This window comes from Notechis scutatus, chromosome 3 (genome assembly GCF_049901735.1).
Source record: "Notechis scutatus isolate UNSWTSFEM ecotype Mainland chromosome 3, rNotScu1.2, whole genome shotgun sequence".
NCBI lineage: Eukaryota > Metazoa > Chordata > Lepidosauria > Squamata > Elapidae > Notechis > Notechis scutatus.
The window spans coordinates 179,002,643-179,019,908 of record NC_142011.1 but is presented as its reverse complement, the minus strand read 5'-3'; positions in this window follow the sequence as shown (position 1 = coordinate 179,019,908).

The window sequence follows — 17,266 nt, the reverse complement described above, 5'->3', positions numbered from 1 at the left end:
GGTGCGAATTTAGCTGCTCCTTGTCCTCAGATAGTTCAGTTGATACTGAGAAAAAAAGGGACATTTCCTCCCTATTCCAACCAGACATAATACAGGGTGGGACTGGATTCTCCCTTCGGCTCCCCGAGAAGAAGCGTTCAGGTAGGACCAACGCCCCTTCTCCACTGAGCCGAAGGGAGAATCCAGGATGGGACATACCAAAGCTGGCTGATGGCTGTCCTACGGTTGGTATCTGGATTGGTTGGAGGTCCCCACCTCTACATGCACACCCTGCAAGACTCGTCTTCCAAAAGACGCCTCCGCTGAGGCAAAGGAGTCAACTTTGTAATGTCTTATGAATGGGGTCACCGATGACCAGGTCGCAGCTCTACAAATGTCCAGAATCGAAGCCTGCATTGCCCAGGCTGCGGTGGTCACTGCACTTCTGGTTGAGTGCGCTGTGATCCTCCTGGGTACCAGAAGGCTCTGTAACTCATAGGCCTTTGCAATGCAGGCTCTGAGCCAGCGACCTACTGTGGAAGGTGTCACCCTGCGACCCAAAGTTGACGGCTGAAAGGAAACAAACAGGGCTTCCGTCCTCCTAAAAGAAGTTATTTTAATGTAAAAATGGAGGGCCCTCCTAACATTCAAGGTGTGCCATTTTCTCTCCAGTGCATGGGTAGGCTCAGGACAGAAATTAGGCAAAATCAACTCCTGTGAACGATGGAATAAGGAGTTCACCTTGGGCAGGAAGGTAGGATCCAACCGCAGAACAACCCTGTCTGCATGGAATACGCACAGATCCTTCCTGATGGATAAGGCCGCCAACTCTGAAATACGCCTGGCCGAGATAATGGCCACCAAGAATGACAGCTTGCATGTGAGAAGGCGAAGGCAGACTTTACGCAAGGGTTCAAATGGGGGAGAAGTCAGTGCCTGCAGGACCTTAGGCAAATCCCAGGTGGGGTAGTGGTGGACCACCGGTGGCCTCAAATTCATGGTTCCCCTAAGGAAGGCTTTCACCCTAGGGTGTTGGGCCAGAGTAGTAGAGCCCTTGACTGAAATCACCAAGGCCAAGGCAGCCACCTGTCTCTTCAAGGTATTGGGGGTGAGACTTCTATCCAACCCATCCTGCAGGAACTCTAATACCTTTGCAACAGAAACAACAGTGGGTTCCAATTGGTGACTAGCGCACCAACTGCAGAAAATCTTCCACGTTGCGTTATATATCCTGGTCGTGGAAGGTCTTCTGGCCACCTGGATGGTCTGAATGACCTTTGTGAAAAACTTCCATTTCAGGAACCCCTACTCAAGCACCAGACGGTCAAACCAAAACCAGGCTGGATCTGGGTGCTCGATCGTGTCCTGGCTGAAGGAGATCTTGTGCAGGGGAATTCTCCAGGGTCTGGTGACTGACAGGTCCACCAGGTTGGCGAACCAAGGATGCCTGGGCCAGTAAGGGGCTACCAACAGAACTTCTGCCCTTACTATCAGTACTTTCCTGATTGCCCCCAGAATCAGGGGAAGGGGGGGAAGGCATACAATAGTCCCTGGGGCCACCTGAACTGGAGAGCATTGACCCCTTCTGCTCCCTGGGCAGGGAATCGAGCAAAGAACCTTGGGAGGTGCATGTTCTCTGGCGATGCAAAGAGATCCAGAATTGGGCGGCTGAAGCATTCCGTCATCTCCTGGAATAGACTGTGATGCAGTCGCCATTCTGACTGGTTGACCATGGCCCTGCTCAACCAATCTGCCTGCACGTTGGATACACCCGAGATATGTTCTGCTCGTAGGGACAACAGATTTCTCTCCGCCCACCTGCACAACTGAGTTGCCTCCTGCATTAGAGATCTGGAGCGTGTGCCCCCCTGCCCTGTGGGCCTTGGTAGCCACTTTGTTCGTGAGGAGAAGAAGAAGAAGAACATGTCTCCCCACCACCTCTTGCCTAAGATCCTTGAGCGCTAAGCAGGTAGCCCTGAGCTCTAGCCAATTTATGTTGTGGGTGAGCTCCTCTCGTGACCACCTCCCCTGGGTGATGGCTCCCAAGAGGGCCCCCCAACCATAGAGACTGGCGTCGGTGGTGATGGTAATCCTCTGGGGTTCCCTGTACAAGCATCCCTGATCCATGGCTCGGTACTGCCACCAATGGAGGGAACGAAGAACTGGCAAGGGGACGCGAACCCTCCTTGGTCACCTCTGCTCGCCCTCTAGTAAGGGAGCAAGAACCACTGAAGGATTTGGGCGTGGAAGCGGGCCCACGGGACAATCCCGATGCACGATATCATTTTGCCGAAAAGTTGAGACAGCAAGATGATAGGTGCCTCTCTGGAAGACAGGATCAGCGACATGACTTCCCTGATACTGTCTTGATGCTCCTGTGAGAAAAAAACCAGTCCAGCCAAGGTGTCTATAATAGCCCCCAAATGCAAGAGCCAAGTCGATGGTACTAGGTGGCATTTGTCCAAGTTTATTGAGAACCCATGCTCTTGAAGAATCCTGATTGTCGACATCAGATCCTCCTCCGCCTGGGGTCTGGAAGAGGATGCTATCAGGATGTCATCCAAATAGCATTGGATTCTTATGGGTAAGGCTCTGAGGTGTGCCACTACCGCTGCCAAGAGCTTGGTAAAAGTCCGAGGGACTGATGACAGGCCGAACGGGAGAGCCCTGTATTGAAAATGGTGGCCGCCATAGCAAAACCTCAGGAACTGATGTTGGTTGGGGTGTATGGGCACATGGAGGTAGGCCTCCATCAAGTCTACCGAGGCCAAAAAATCTCCCTCCCATAGTCCCTCTAGAATGGAGTGGAGGGAGTGCATCTTGAACCTTTGGTAGATCAGATGTCTGTTGAGCCCTTTCAGGTTGAGGATTGCTCACCACCCCACCCCCAGGCCTTTGGAATCACAAACAACATTGAATAGAAACCCCATCTTTCCTGGTCCACCGGAACCAGCTGGATGGCCCAAATGTCCAGCAAATGGTGGATCGCCGATTCCATGAGATCCCTCTTTGAGGAGTCCCTGGAGACGGGACAGCACACAAAGGCTCTTGTGGGGGAGAGAAACTCTAGAGAGAGACCTGACTGTAGGGTTGACAGGATCCAAACATCCGTCGTGGTCTGCTCCCACCTCTGCCAGAACAGTCCCAGACGGCCCCCTATGGGGGATGAGGCTCTGACATCACTTGTTGCACCTGAAGGGTCTGTTGGAACCTAAAGGACCTTCTGCCCTCTTGCCTCTGACGCCCTCTGGAGGCAAAGGCTTGTCTATCAGCCTGAGAGGAGGATCTTTGGAAAAATGGCCTACTTTCACGGGGAAAGCCTGCCCCAGCTTCCCCCTGTTTAAAGGAGGGCTTCCTGTCGTAACTTCGTCTCAGTGGAGAATATGATTGATTTCACAACACAATAACATTTATCCAAAGTAAGAACTCACATGATACCTTTAAAAAATGATCAAGCCAAGAATTTTCCATATCCCTAAGACTTCTGTGACTGAAACGTAGGTATGAATAGAAAAAGCCCAATAAATACAGCTTCTCTCACTGCTGTTTTGCAATGACAACACAGTTGTATCTGCAAATCTTGTTTATTGTTAAAGATTCAGAAGCCACATTCCATTCTATATTAACTAAGCCAACCATTTTAAGAGCATTTGGCCTCAATAATGTTTATATGCAACACAAACATCGTATTTAATGAAGGACATAGTAGCACCTTTTCTGCAAGAGAGATGAAAAGTATCTTTTAGCCGAATTTGGAGGTTATCTCTGTTTTAAAAAAAATCACTCCTAGTAATAGCTTAAGAAGCAAAAGCTAAGATTCCAACAAGTGTAGATCAACTCCTGAAGATTTGATTTATTGGTGGTCTTTGCCCATCCCTCCCCCCAGCTCCCACTACCTGCTGCTAACCAGATCTATTCCTCTCCAGCTTTTTCTAGATCACTCAGCCAAGGTCAGTGAGGTATTGCTGTGTATATTTCAGCATGTTTACTAACCTTGAAAAAAATGAGTTTCTATTCAAAGCAAAATGATTACAGTCACTAAGGTGACAAAAGGAAATCTGAAAAAGAAGCTGAGAATTACCAGAGAAGAATTAGGAAAGGAACAAGGCTTTTTCAGTCTCAATTGGCAGTGCTTGCCCTCTCAAACAACTTGGCAGTGGGGACGTACAAGAAATGGTTATTATTTTTAAAAAAGATTGGGGAGTAATACCATTGCTTATTTGCTAAGAAGCCCAAATTTTGGTTCATATAGAGTGAGTTAATATTATGGAATTAATATTATGGTAGAGAAACCATTATTGTTTATAAAGGTGATTTTTTTTAAAGCTTAACATTAAACTTTAAAAACTGCATGGGGGATCTTTTCAGGTTTTTTAGGGGGAAATTTAGAGCTAATTTAAATATTGTCAACAAGTCTGTCCTACTCCTTTTTTGGGAGGGTGTATTTGTGCCTTCAAGTCAGTGTTGACTCCTGACAACTGCCCAAACAAATCCCTGCCATTTTTTACTAAGATTTTGGAAGTAGTTTGCCATTGCCATTTTCTAGGGCTGAGAGGGTGTGGCTGGCCCAAGATCACCCAGCTCGTTTTGTGTCTAAGTGATTAAATCTAGAAATTGAAAGATGGAGAGTTTCTGATCTAATGTTTTAATCACTACACCAAACTGGATGTGTGTACTCTTTTAGGGTTTTTTAATTAATATTTTAGGAAGAGATATTGTGGCCATAACTCTATTTTTTATTATTTTTTAAAAAGTGTTATGCTTAGTAGATAGAGTTCAATCTAAAAGATTGCTTATACATGTAGATTTTGAAGGCAAAAGCTTATCACAACTCAACAATTATTAATTTTTTATTAATATATCAATATGTTGAAGCTGTCAAAAATAGTTTTTCCCTGTTATGCGGATGTTCAGAAGATGCTCCTTAAAGACACAGACTATCATTCAGATGGAGGATAAATGCATGATCAAATGCACAGCCAGTTTTCTTTACAGAAGTGAAGAGTAATTTTGGCATGGAGTCTTTCCCATGTACACATCTGAGCTTCTGGTATTGTAAATAAACAACCAGTTGTACCACTGGCTTCACTTAGGGAGGCCTAAAAGCATTTATCTCATGTTAAATTGCTATGCTATCAATGGAAATCAGAAACCACTTTTACTGCTGTAGGAACTTCATATGAAGTAAGTAAAGTTTTACTTTTTAGTTACATTTTGATAGTTTAATACACCAATCTAATGGGAAGTAAGTTAGTGTCATTTTCAGAAATCCCATGTAAATAATTGTACTTTTGCTTCAATTCTAGCTCTGTCTATTGAATAAGAATTGTTGGTTGATGGTTATCATAGCTGATAATTGCAAAGAAAGTCAGTTCAATATTTCTTGTAATACATGTCTGTTGTGATACAATTTAGCAAACCTGTTTTCCCAATGTCATTAAATATTTGTAGCCAATTTTAACAGTCGGATGCTGAAAGCATAATAGGCTCTGGCATTTATTGACTGTAAATAAATCCAATCTTATATAAACATATTGGAGCATAGAGGTCTTGTTCAAGAACTAATTTTAATGATAGAAAATAAAAGATTCATTTTTTCATTTCTCTCCCTACCTTAACAGCAGACTTTTTCGAATTCTTTATCAAAGACCTTTGAATATTATTTTAGAAATGAATACATTTTACAAGCCTAATGGTATAGCCTCAATATAATATACAGCTTATCAAAATGTATTATTTTCTAAATTTTACAATTTACAAGGTTTTGGATCTGGCATGCAGCTATACTATCATTGCAATTCTGCCTTACACCTCTTTTCACAAGACAGTGATGTCAGTTATATTTGCCTACTTTCAAATGAAGTTCCAAGAAGTTCAGAGAGAAGGATAAATTGTCCGCTTTCTGAAGAGTAAAATCGAAAATGAAAAAATGCAATGCACAGGATAAAAAAGTATAGTACTGTAAAGGCTATTTACAATCAGTCTGGTATATATATTTAGTAAAATCAAAATTCACAGGCTAAAAGCAGCTTGGTTTTCCATGGGCTTAAATGCAAGAATTTTTGCTAAACCGAAGCATGCTTTATTTCAAACATATTAACAAATTCTAAAGTGTGTTCAGAGTGATTTCACACATTGTTCATTGTTTATAAAATTTCAAAGATAATTCCAAGGTCCATTATCCTGATATAAACTAACAAAATACATGTTAAGTGATTTCCAACACTAATCAACACTATTTTCACTTAAAGGTAGTTGTACATAAAATGAGTGTTGCAATGTTGATTTGCCTTAAACACAATGGTAAAATCGACTGTTATAAAACCTATTCGTCCTTTACATGCATACATAAAATAAACTATGGCTAAAACCAGCAAGTACACTGTAATTACAGGAGCTGTTATGCAATCGGACTGCATTTTTGGTTAATTGAAAAAGTCAATTTAAAATGACTTTTTAAAAAACAACTTTCCATACTTGTGTATGTCCATGTGTGTAAAAAAGAAACAAAAAATACACAATTTGAGTGTGATAACTATAAAATATCTATCAAACTATATCTAGCTTTAGCTAATGTGCAAATTAGACAATAGTTTTAGATTAATCAGTTAGATAATGCTGGGCCACACATCAGGCAAGGTAACCCCACCATACATAATTTATGGTAAAAAGGTAATAATAATAATAAAGGCAATAATAACCCTACTCCACAGCTCTGAAGCCACCTGCAGCCACCATCTTCAGCTGAATTTCTGTAGTACTTACTACTGTCTTTTCATTGCCTTGCTCTGACAATCCTGAAGGTGAAAACGTTTCTTCCAAAAGTGACGCGCTATATCAACAAATTGTAGACCATTGTCCCTGTGTTGATCTAAGTCACAGTAGAAGTTTGCAAGTGCGTATGCTCAAGCTTGTTCTCCATAAGCATCTTTATTTTGGGCTTGAATAAAAACATTTAGGGAGTCTAACTCAGGTTGGTAGAACTTCTGTTAACTCCATAAACTATATTCACCAAGGGGTTGATTTAAAATACATCTTCAGTGAAGTACAACTCCTAATCCACAAAATGAAAAAATATTGAAAATTATTTTCTCAACCCCTGAGAAACTCCAACTAATACGAGTTTACAGTAAATAACTTCTAGTCTTGTCAGTGAAGTGCCCACATGTCTCAGTATGGAAAAAGAAGTGTGAGCCAAAAATGCATGAAAGTTCATTATATGTCAACTATTGATTATGAAGAGACAGAGGCAGAATTGTCAGTAGAAGCTACCATGACCCACAGTGGACCCACAGACACTTATTGAAGGAAAGGTCTGCTTTCCAGAATGCACAGAATTTAAATCAAATCATGAACATGGGCTTAAGAAGATTGTCTCTCATTGGTAAATTATGCATACACACCATATTACCATCTTTGATTATAAAGACTAATCAGGCAGCCAGAAATGTAAGAAGTTTAAACAAATGGAAAGAAAATCAGCTAAAATGGTGCCATCATCCTTCAAATTCTCAAAGCAGCCCAATATTTTGTGGAGAAAGGGAACAGAGCTCTCAGATATGTTAGATTTAAGGGTAAGTTTATGGACACAGTGTCTAGAAACAGTAGGATCAGTCCTAAGCTTTGTAGAACTTAGCTATTATCTCTGCTGTATGAAAAAATATATAAGAAGCAAAACAAAATTATATTTCAATCTTCCCTTTAAAAGTAAAACAAGGGATTAGATAAAGATATATGAGAATGCTGATACTGACATAAGTTAGATAGACAACACTTTGAAATAACAAGTAAAAAAAACTTTCCAAGCCATATCTATAAATATGAGACTTATTCTACGTTAATCTCTTTTCTACTTCTGTCTATGTCTTTTACACACTGATAGGTGATTGTATAAACAGGCAGCTCAAGAGTTTTGCACTATGTTCATTTTGACTGTAGCAAAGTACCCGCCATCTGTTTCACTCTTCTAAATAAAAGTTTTATTGTATGGGGAAAGCTCTGAACTCTTAGTCCCTTTTTACAAATTAACTTGGCACTTAATGAAAAAAGAAAAGAAAAGCAGCAATTTTTTGGAGTTTGCACAATAAAAGGAACTGGGCAAGAAACCAATTTTTTTCCTGTTGCACTAAGTAAAATTGGAGCAGGGGGAAGGGCTGGTAAAAAGATTATCCAGACTCTTTCCTTGTCGCACATACATTGCTTGGTTTATAATTTTGATCTTCAGGAACAAACTATATAAGAAGGACACTGGTAATCTGTCAGACTCTCTTTTGGCCCAAATCAAAAAAATTAAGGAAGATTAAATGAGACTGGCCAGTTTGGCAGAGGACAAAACTTAATTGGGAACGAAAGTCACCAAGGAGTAGATTCCAACTATTTTTCAACAAAGTAATGCCAATGTAACTAAAATACCATGTGGGATATGCGTTATACAAAAATGGAGACATTTTCCCCTTTCCAAGAGGGGAGAGAAATGTCTCAGTTAGGCTAACTTATAGAATGGGTCCAAAATCTAGGACCCATGACTGGCACAAGATTGAAATTGACACAGATACGGCCTCTTCAGTGCTGCTGGAATCAGATGCAGTCATGTGGTCATCATTTGCAACCTGGCCTACCAGCTTCCTACAAAGAAACTCAATGCGGAAAGCCATCAGGAAGTTGGAAGTCACTCTTGCTCCCACTGCTTTTTTGTCCACCTATGGTAATTTCCTTATTTAGGTAAGGAAATAACCGCAAGATGATGATCCAATTGGTTATGGATTGTCTAGTAGTTTCTAACATCATGATTCTCAGACATCAATCCATCAAATTTTCACCATGTTCACCTACCACCTTCATTTGCTACTTTTCCACATGGTTTGCAGAGCCCACTGAGCTCATCCCTCAGTTCTGCCTCTTCACATATACCACCAGTCTTGTAACTAGAGACCAGTCACTTTCTACACACACACACGCTTGCCTGTCTCCACTGACCGTCATCTGGCCAGGCCTGAGTTACTTCTCATCTCACTCCAATCAACTGGTTCATGAAAAGGGGGTCCAGGGCTTATAATTATGCACTGAAAGGGCCAAGGGATAATACAAATAAAAACAGAATGTGATCATCAAAATTTAGAAAATTAGCAAGAGAGAACAATTCTTCAGTAGAATCACAATGAGTCTATATGGACAATGCTAAGGGAATATTGCTTGGTGAAGCAAACCAAAAGAAAAATACATATTTGAGCCACACTGATGGGATGTGGGATGGGATTACTTTGGGGTGGAGATGCATTTACACAGATTCTTAGTACTTATTGATTTTTTTTTTGCATTTTTATAAATACATTAGAATAATAAGCAAACCATGAATAAATCAGTAAGGATTTAAAATGTAGTGAAGTTATAATTATTTAGTATAAAAATTAGTCAATAAATAAATTATATTGCATCAACAGAGTAAAAATCACCGTTTAAGCTAAGAACAAATATTGTGAGCCATGTACAAATCACCAAGCAAAATTTTATTTATGGTAAATCAAATACATATTACTAAAATATTTTAAGAATTTTGTAAAATTAACACATTTACTCTATTCAGAGAGAAACCCCAGATGTTGGATGTAATATAAATCTGTGCACGAAGCTTTAAATTGAATTCTGCATCTGACTTATTTTTAATATTTATTTAAGACATCAAACTATACTCCTACAAGTCAGCATTCTTCAACAGAGGCGATCAATCAACCTTTCTACTAAAAACATGCTATATATCCTAGCTACTATGTTCAATTCTATAAAGCTCTGGATATATGGTTTAGTAAAGTTTAATAAGAATATTGTAGGTTGAAATTTCAAAATTTATTTCATTCTGATATCAACATTTCCAGTATTGTTGTACTGTATAGCATTGCCACCTAATATGAAAAAAGTGATCTAACCCAGTGGCCCCAACCTTTTTTGTGCCACGGCCCGGTACCAGCATCACAAAATGATCCACGGCCCGGTACCGGCATCAGCACGCATGACAAGGCAAGCTGAGCGACCGGCCAGCCAGCCATCCCCCGCTTCTCCCCGCCACCTTCAACTCCTCCTTTGTACCTTTGTCGATGGGCTTCGCTTCAGGACGGCTTCGGGACGGTCGCTCGACTCGCCTTGCCTTGGGTGCTGAAAGAATCCTCGCACCTTAGTTTCGTTCGAAGCCCCCCCCCTTCGATGAAACTAAGGCGCGAGGATTCCTTCAGGACCCAAACGCCGCTTTCCAACCGGAAAAGCTCACCCGGAAGCACTTTCTCGTCAAACAAGATGGCGGTGCCCAGCAAACCGGCGGCCCGGTAGGAAATGTTCCACGGACCGTTACCGGTCCGCGGCCCGGTGGTTGGGTACCCCTGATCTAACCTGATCACTACAGCTCCAGAAATTTTAGAAAATGAACTGCTCATTTTAGTAATCAGTCCTGGCAAAACCTCTTAAACCAATATTCTTTAAATATGATATTTTGAGTAAAATAATATTCTTCTTCAATGAAGTCCAATGTAACTCACTGATGCCAAGGATGTCTATATTTGCTCTAATAATTTCTTTTTTCAATTTTGAGTTTCCAAGGGATATGCCTCTACATTCATGTTCCAATTTTATATAGCTTTATTATACTGTATATATAATTGATGTATAAAGCACAGGCCAGTGGTCTCCAACCAGTGGGCCGGGGACCACTGATGGTCCACGAGAAAATTTTGGTGGTCCACAGAGAAATGTCCCCCCAAAGCACCCCCCCAAAGCAGTTAATCCAGACTGCACAGGAACACAAGACTGCGCTGCCCACATGGCTTGTGGGAACACAAGGCTTGTGTTGCTTGCACTGCGAACAACACAAGGTAGTGAGGGGAGGGGGGAAAGGGCAGAGAGGGGGAACTTGCCCCATGTACCCCGGCTGGCCACTGGGCTGTTTCTTTCTGCTTCTTTCTTCTTCTGCTTTTGGCTGCACACAAGGAAAGTAGCAAAAGTCTTTCTTTCTCTCCCCCAAACTCCACCAGAAATGAGTCTTTGGGACCCTGCAAAGCATCCTGCTCCAAGAGGCTGCGCCATTCTGGTGAAGTTTGGGGGAAAGAAAGAAAGACTTCTGCTGCTTCTGTTGCTTTTTTTGCATGAAGCCAAAAGTCTCTCTTTCTCCCCCGGAGAACAGAGCTGGAGACGGTATCCTGTAATCTCAAATAAAGAATGATCGATTGGTAGTAAAACAGGGTGGGGAATTTTCCTGCAGATTTTTGGGGGATTTTCCCAGGGCCGCTGCTGCTTTCTGCAGAGACCCTGGGAAAACATCAGCAAGCCACCATCAGTCAAAATTCATATTAGTGGTCTGCGGGATTTAAAATTATGAGTTTGGTAGTCCCTAAGGTCCAAAAGGTTGGCGACCCTGGCATGGGCAACCTTGTTCGTCATGGGCATCATCAATTGTTGACCTTCCTGAAAACCCTGACATCTAAAAGCTAGCCTTTGCTCTTCTTCAGTATCTTGCAGGCTACCATCCACCCTGAAAGGTCAGCTGTTGGTATCCATATCTGAGTCATGTTGCGTTATTGCCCTAAGGTGTTCTTGTGAGATTTTTTTACCGGATAGTTCACCATTGCTTTTCCTAACCTTTCCCATTTATCCAGGCTTGAGACCAGCATATGGTTGATGAATCAAACATCAACCTCATTTATTAAAGTAAATAAACTTCATAAAAAGCAGTATCAAGAATTTGGCAGCTTGCTAGTTCACTTATAATTTTCAGAAAAATAAATTAATATAAAGATCTAATATCTGGTTATCTGTAGTTCCTCAAAATAATATCTGGGACTCCTTTTGGTCTGTTAATTCTGATGAAGAGTATGGAGTGCTTTCAAGAATTTCCTCTGCCACCTGCATGCTCGATTCTTGGCTTCTTCATTAAGTTGGAAGAGGTTATGATTAACTGGATCTGGGAAGTGTTCTACATTTTCTTGTAGAAAGATGTGTTCTCCAGAGTTTTAAATCTGTGGCACACTTCTTTTTCAAAAGGCTGTCCCAGGATTCAATAGTTCCTGACAACTGTTTTCATGTCCACTTTCCCCTTTTGGTGAGAAAGTTGTTAAGAGAGTAGTTTGGAACCTGCTTCAAAATACCTACAGGAATTATCTGGACACTTTTCAATCAAAAGTTAGACCTAGGCAGGGGCTGAAATCACTTTGATCATACTGATAGACGATGTTAGGCTAGGTTGGAAACAGTATGTTCATTCTGATCCTATTAAACCTTTCATTAGCATTCAACACCATCAATCATGATAGTTTTCTAGATCATTTGTATAGATTGGGAATTAGAGAAATTCTTCTGTAGTAGTTCTGCTCATTCCTTAATGTCTGGTTCCAGTTAGTGGTAGAACATTAAGAGCATTTGTGCAATTAGAATGATTGCTCTAATCTAGCATGCCATAGGTTTTGGTGAACCATTGTCTGACTTTTAACATTTACATGAAACCGCTGAAAGAAGTCAACTGGGAATATACTCAAGTTATCCTCCTGAGATCTAGATAGGATGAAATATGCTAAAGTTGAACGCAAAGAAATGACATTGCTGTTTCTCATGGCCTAGTTAGCCTGAGTATCTTTCAAGACAGGGCACTAACCCTGAAGGAGTAGGTCTGAAAGTCTCCCTGGACTTACAGCTACTGCTGAATTAACAGTTGGACACACAGGCTTTACCCAGTTTCAATAGATGCACCAATTATGGCCCTACATTGAGCAGGAGGATACAGGTTGCAATAGTAACTCATCAATTCACCACTACCAAGTCTACTATAATGTGCTCTATATCAATGGTCTGTGAGAAAATTTTGTGGTCCGCAGAGAAATGTCACCCCCAAAGCACCCCCCCAAAGCAATTAATCCAGGCTGTGTGGGAACACAAGGCTGCGCCACCCACATGGCCCACAGGAACACAAGACTTGCGTCACTTGCATTGCAAACACCACAAGGTAGTGAGGGGAGGGGGAAAACGGCAGAGGGGGGGAACTTGTCCCGCTCACCCCATACACCTCACCTGGCCATCGGGCTGCTTCTTTCAGCTTCTTTCTTCTTCTGCTTTTGGCTGCACGCAAGGAAAGCAGCAAAAGTTTCTTTCTCTCCCCCAAACTCTGCCAGAAATGAGTCTTTGGGACCCTGCAAGGCATCCTGCTCCAAAAGGCTGGCAAAAACTCATTTCTGGTGGAGTTTGGGAAGAGAAAGAAAGACTTCTGCTACTTCTGCTGCTTTCCTTGCATGAAGCCAAAAGTCTCTCTCTCGCTCTCTCTCTCTCCCTCTGACAATGGAGCTGGAAACAATATCCTGCGATCCCAAATAAAGAACGATCAATCAGGAAAAAGTCTGCAGGAAAATCCCCCACCCTGTTTTCCTACTGATCAATCATTCTTTATTTGGGATTGCAGAATACCATCTCTCCCCCCCCCCCGAGAATGGAGCTGAAAAGCAGGTTAGGAATGTGGCTGCCTTGGAGGGGGTGGGGGGTTAAGGGACCTGTGTGTGTGAGAGGGGGGGAGAGAGATAGAGAGAGAGAACATCACCGCCAGCCCTCCGAGGTTAGATCGGATCTTTCTCTCCCACCAACGTCAGCAAGCCACCATCAGTCAAAATTCATATTAGTGATCTGCAGGATTTAAAATTATGAGTTTGGTGGTCCCTGAGGTCCAAAAGGTTGAAGACCAAGCAGAAGCTTCAGGTGATGTAAAATGTAGTGCCTTATGTTTTTATTATTTGGCATTCATCACCATGAGCATAATTATGCTTGGCTTTTAACTGCAATTCCTAATGTTGGTTTTGAGCTATAAAGTTTTGTATGACTGAGTGCCCAGGACTGCTTCTTTTAAGCAGAACAACCCATCTCCCAATAAAATCATCCTAGAAAAAATTGTTTGTGGTCCCTTCCTTTCATGAGGGATGTTTATTATTAATACTGGCTTTTTAAAATACAAACTGCAAGGAATTGACTGTAAATCCAGTAATACAAAAATGTAATACATAAATGTATTTCTTAGCTGTCCCAGTAACACTGATCTTCTAAGTCTGCAATCTTAAGTACACATAATAGGAAAAAAGCTCCATTGGCCACAGTGGAGTTTACTTCTAAGCACTTATACACACTGAATATAATTCTTAATCTGATGATCATTCTATTTTTATCATTTTAATGTTATTAATACTTTAAAAAAAATCATGTAAATCATCATAAAGGGTTTTGTGGCGGAGGATGAAAACATGTATTATTTTGAACATTTTCTCTGAAATCTCCCTGGCTGCCAACATTCAACATTCTCAGCATTATGCCTTTCGTCTTTTAGGCACGGCTGTTCAAGCTCCTGTTATTGTAACCACAGTCCCAGATGTGGCGCCAAAAACTAGTGCACTCTATAAAAGTAACTGACAGCTCAGATGTGTAGCTTAGTGGAGGCCTGGAGAAGTTACACCAATGAGAAGCTGGCTTTTTCACAGAGCCACACATGTTTACAGTCTGCATTCTGCCGGTAGGAGGAACGGTCTAACTGAAAAGCCGTAATGGATTCATAGCAGGAATTAGGATTAATTTTTTTCAAATATCAAACAATCCAATTTTTCTCTTTAGAGAGCTGCAGTACAATACAGTGAAATAGTCTTGTCAATTGAAATGAAGTCTCATTTGAATGAAATCCTGAACCTGACTGAACCTGCCATGGAAATGCATAGGAAATTATGAAAGAGATTTTTTTAAAGACAAAAATGTCAATCTCATATTTATATAATATTTTGGAACATATTGCATCAATGCAGCCTATATGTCACAGAAATATGTATATTATTCTGACAACTATCAAGATATTACTTCTTGCCTGCCCATATACAAATTAAAGAACAGTCAAGGTTGCTCAGAACTTAGAAAATATTCCCACAGTATGCCTTTATCAAATTACAGCTAACAAACGCTGCACCATTATGTCCTGAACCTCGTACCTCCAGATGTGTTATAATCCAATTTCTATCATCAAGTCTATATGGCCATGTTGGCTAAACTAATGGTAGATGGAAGTCTGGCCAGTGACTAGGAAACTGATTTATATTTGAAGCTACTGTGTCTTTGGGGTGAGGCATATGGGCATTGCTTTCATGGAAATCTATGAAAGGCTGTGTGAAGGGTCATAAAATATGTGTCCAAAAATGCTGCACATGGTATCTCAACTAGTGGCTTGTTTATTGAAAGATAATTCAATTCTGACCTCACGTTTACCTATACCTTCCTTTTTAGAATGTTTTTGACTCTGCCAATATTAATAGTAGGAATGCTGTTCGTTTGGTGCATTTCCAAAATATGACAGATGAATGACATTATTATGGCTTTAAACATAAGGAAGAATCTATTCTTGTTGAGCTTGAAGAAAACAGTTCATTGATAAGCATCCAAACAAGTGTAAGAAGTTCTTTGATGAACTAGTATAGAATGTATTTGCATGCATGTATGAACTATGATAGAAAACTGCCTTGTTTATGAACAGAAAAATCTCCCTTGCTTTAAGCAAAAATCTGTGGACTTTAGAAATAAAAGAAGACCACTGGTCCAAATTTGACTGGGTAACTTTGGGCCACTCACTCACTCTCAGCCCAACTAACTTCAATAGGGGTATTATTGTGGGTAAAACAGGAGAATGAAGGAGTATTCGGTATATTTGCAGTCTTGAGATGCATGTGAGGGAAAAAAAGGTAGGATAAAAATCTTTAAAAAAAATTCAGAAGAGAGAATTGTTTAATTCTTTTTCAATTTGTTTGAGAAAATGGTACATTTAAAGGGTGAGGGCAGCAACTCAGCCTCATGAACTTCCAGGAAGCTACTGTGATGTGAGGCAAATGTGGCAAAACACATTTCATGTTTCATCTCTCTGAAGTGGCTTAAGGATAGTAAGCAACTATTAGAATCCTTATGTTTAATTACCATAAAAACAGAACATTGGGTCTAAAATCACAATTCAGGAGTGATTTGGGGGGTTGTTTTAAAGGACTGAGATTTTAAGGATGTCAATGTAACTTGCCTCCAGGAAATCCTCTATTATAGGCCCTCTTTTAAACTTTTAAAATGGTTTGGATTCTATCCTCAGTTCTGCAACAATGACCATGTCATAATAGGTACAGCAGTTTCTCCTATCTGTGAACTTTTAAAAATGGCTATAAGATTTTACTGGTATAAAATATAGTACCTGGTCATTGTCTATTTGACAAATATTTGGGATAAAAGTAGGAACGATGCACAGGCTTGTACACTCACTTCTTGTATCAGGATAAATTTGGCTTTGATATAAAAATACTTAACAAAGCAACACTTCAAAATGAATACATTGGCATGATGTATGTATGACTGTATAGTAATGGGAATTTGTTTTTTGACATTTCAGCTTGGGATTTAAAAACAAATGAAGGATTCTCCAGTCCATTAGCCATAAGGACACCAAAAGAGGCAAAAATTCCATTATCATAATGAAATAAATCTGAAAGGTAGAGTTTATTGTGTTGTTTGTTGTGTGGCTTCAATTGCTAAGCACTTTTCTTTGGGGAAGAACTTCAGAGTCATTATTATTCTATTGCTAATTTTTCATATTTGATGGTTGGACAGTAGGATAAATTATTATTTTATTCAACTGACTAATATAATCATTTTTATACACAGAGCAAGAGTGTCACCAGAGGCACACAGAATGAGTCAAAAGGTGAAGTATCAAATTAAAAAAACAAAACAACACTAGCCCTAAGCAATATAGGCAGTGGTTTTAGCCCGAATGGTTAAGGCATCAGATTAGAAACAGACTGTCCTGCCTCAGGTACAAAGCCAGTGTTTACCTTGGGCCAGTCATTGTCTCAATCCTAGAAAGCAGGCAATGGCAAATCACTTCTGAAATGCTGTCAAGAAAACTGCAGGGACTTCCACTGGAAGTTGCAAAAAGCCAAGACTGACTCGAAGGCACCACCATCCCCCCGCGCATCAAAACCAAAAAAGTGTGTTGGGAATAAGACTGCAAGGCATCGGAATACCGCTAACCAAAAAAAAATAAAAATCTAATAAATCGTTACTCGATCAGTGACATCCCGCCTGGTCTCCACCAATCTGTCCTAGAAACTCTCACTACCCTAATCTGAATGGTGCCCGCAGGCGGCTTTCTCCGCAATTACGGGAGACCTACCCTGTCCCATCCCAAACCTGCCTTTGTAATCCGCGCCTCCTATTCCACAGCACGAAGTATTGTTGTCACGAACTTGTTGCTGGGCGCTTC